Below are 3,564 nucleotides of genomic sequence, written 5' to 3'. Positions count from 1 at the left end.
TACTCTAGTTTAGTTAGTTCCTGGTTACTATAAAACTTATGTTTCTATTTCTTGTAACTTGGGCTATGCCCTACCCCAGTAACCATACAATGCATGGGAAACCAACCCACAAAACCCACCCGTTCTTGTAAATGTTCTGTAGCCATCTATTTTATTTTTAATTGCCTGGTCTTTTTTCTGTAACAATGGTTATAAGTAAAGTCCCTGCAACATGTGATTTGCCCTGTATAGGAGACAGGCTTGAGGCTAGTTTTCTAAACCCTACCTTAGACACAGCTATCTCTAAATTCTGATCTGTACATAAAAAATATTTGCTTGAATTTGGCCATAATTTGAGTTGGTGGTCTTTGTCCTTCAGTCTACAGGCATATCAGATGGTCCATCACAAGATTCAAGGTTACTATTGGCTACATAGAAAGATGGAGGCCAGTCTGAACTACATGGGAACCTGTCAATAAACTAAACAAATCACAATGGCTACAAAAATAAATAACATCAGAAGGTGTCTGGGATAAAGGAACAAAAGGAAAGCAGATTTCACGAGCATCTAATTCTTCCAGAATCTATGAATGAATAGAGATGAAAATGGTAGGAACTATAAAAGCTTAAAACTCAGATGGGAAATTATGTTTTAATCAAAAAATTGTGGAGAAGTTGTCCATTGTCTTAGACAATGGCATATTGAAGATGCTTGAATCTAAGTCTCACTAAAATTCTCAAGGAGGTAAAATTGGCAGTGTTATTCTAAGAAGTTAAATACTTAAAATGTTTTAACAGAAATTTCTATTAAAAATCGTGTTTAGATTTCTTAAAAGCTGAATATTTCAGAAAAACGTTCCCTAGAAAGCAATCTGTGCATGGAATAAGAATTGTGAATTAAATGCATTTATTCCTTAACATGAAAGCTAGAATTGCATTCATGTTGATTTAACAAATACTGCAACTTACTGTGGTTGTTTGTTTGGCATATAATTTGAACTTTGATTGCAATAGTAATACAGTAAGTGCATAATAATATGATTTGCAATTAGTTTAGTCGTAATAAAAAAGTATTGAGGAATGGAGCGCCAGAACCATTGTATGGGGCTGAAGAAATGGTTCAAACTAAGTGTGTTTTCTGCTCTTGAATAGGTGCTAAGTATGGTTCCCAGAGTTCTGCTGGATCAACTCAAAAGTTCACAGCTCAGCAGCTAGCCATGTAGATAGACTTATAAAGATAGTAAGGAGCTAGTAAGGAGCTTTCCGTACAAGAATGAGGACCTGAATTTGAAATCTTTACACTCCATAGAAAAATGCACATAGCAGTATACAAATGTAATCTTAGTCTTACTCCGTTTTGTCCAGCTGGAAAACTGAGATGGAGAAATTTGTAGAAATTTAATTAAAAATAAATTTAGTTCATGGTGATTCCTATAGCTAAGAAATCCAAAACCAAATACTGATAACTGGCAAATGAGATTAGGATGTGTGTGTGGGGGGGGGGAGGTGTATATACATTTTTGTGAGTTTAGATTTAGAAGTTAGATGACAATTTTGGATATCCTTAAAATGTCCATTCACCTTGATTTTTCTAAACAGGGTCTCTCAGTGATATGGAGTTCTATGGTGAGCCCCAGAGATCTCTCTCCTGTCCTAGTGCTGGAATTATTGTCACAATTACCTGGTTTGTTGTTTTGTTGTTTTTGTTTCTTTGATATTTTTTGTTTTTTTGGTTTTTTTTTTGTTTTTGTTTTGTTGTTGTTGTTTTCTATAGTGTGGATTCTGGCAATAAAGATCAGGCCCTTATGCTTTCAAACTAAGCACTTTATTCACTGAGCCATCTCCTCTGCTCAGACAAAGGGCTTTCTTGTTAAACCCTTAGATAGTAAACAGGAAGTGCAGTGAGAACAGTTCTCTCTAATAGCATTGATCTATTCCTGGGAGCAGAGAATTCTTGGAGTAAAGATCTCCCAGCATGGTTCAACTGAGTATTAACTTGGAGCACACATTTAGGAAGAGTCAAAAATTCAAGTCATAGCTCATTCTATACATATAGAAAACAAAAAAAACAAACAAAAAAAAAAAAAAAGAAAGAAACAGCAAACAATTTGACCAAAGAAGTAAAGAAATTACAGAATGTTTGAAAATGTATTTTGTGTTTCTGGGTAATGGATGAGCTAGAGCAAACAGGGATATGCTTCTATAGTGATCCAAAACAGAGGTACTGAAGACAATAATGGGTTCCACATTGAAAAGAGACAATTCAAACATAGATCGGGAGGAAAAAATCAACGGAAGTCAGCAGGCCATTAGACACGGTTCTTGGTAGACAATGAAAAGTGAATTTAGGCTACAGGGCAGGGTAGGTATAGAGAGGAGGAAATTGTTCTGTGGAAAGGAGGAATCAAGGAAGAATTATAGTTGAAACACTCTCCAATTTTGCTGAAGCAGTTTTCTTGGAGACACCTGCCAGGCATCTTTGGAGGCTCTGGAACTCCCATGGAGAGTACAGGGCAGAGTCAGAGGGAGACTTTGCCATCATATATTACTTGCAATCACCTGAGGTACAGGAGGTTGTTGAGGAAGAAATAACAGATAAATAGATATGGGGAGAATGGGCATCCTTGTCTTGTCTGATTTCAGTGGGATTGTTTCATGCATGTCTCTATTTAATCTGATATTTGCTGTTGGTTTGTAGTAAATTGCTTTTATAATGTTTAGGTATGAGAGTTGAATTTCTGATCTCTCCAATACTTTTAACATGAAGGGGTGTTATATTTTGTCAAATGCTTTTTCAGCATTGATGGAGATGATCATGTGATTTTTTTCTTTGAGTTTATTTATATAGTGGATTACATTAAAGAATTTTCATATATTAAACCAACCTTGCATCCCTAGGATGAAGCCTAGTTGATCATGATAAATGATGGGTTTGATGTGTTCTTGGATTCAGTTTGCAAGAACTTTATTGAGTATTTTTGGATTGATATTCATTAGCGAGATTGGTCTGAAGTTCTCTTTTTTTGGTTGGGTCCTTGTGTGGTGTGGGAAGCTACGTAACACCATTACAAGATGGTGCTGACTACCATTGGCCACTGCCAGCGTATTTCGGGTAAACAACCAATGTGCGAAGGTGTAAATGGGTTTCACGACAAGTCACAGCCCATCCCGGGGCATGTAAATTAAGGACTGAAAGCAGAACCAATCAGACATGGCCACACCAGTCCTAGGCCTATAAAAGCAGCACTAGTTCTAGGGCTCAGGGTCTCTCGCCACAGCAATCAAGCTCTCCCAATAAACAGAAGAATCCTGTTGTGTGGCATCTTCCTTGCTGGCGAGGAGGGCGTCTAGAGTGTGGTTTAGGTATCAGAGTAATTGTGGCTTCATAGAATGAGTTAGGTAGTATTCCTTCTGTTTCTACTTTATGGAATAGTTTGAGTAGAATTGGTCAAGGGTAGGTCCCAATGCCTGACAATATTACTGAGGCTAAGGAGAGCTCACAAAAAAGGACCTATCATGACTGCCCTCCAAAAGACCCTACAAGCGGCTGAAAGATTCAGATGCAGGCATTTTCACCCAACCAAT

Source organism: Mus pahari, chromosome 5, assembly GCF_900095145.1.
Source record: "Mus pahari chromosome 5, PAHARI_EIJ_v1.1, whole genome shotgun sequence".
Lineage (NCBI taxonomy): Eukaryota > Metazoa > Chordata > Mammalia > Rodentia > Muridae > Mus > Mus pahari.
This window is presented reverse-complemented; position numbering follows the sequence as displayed.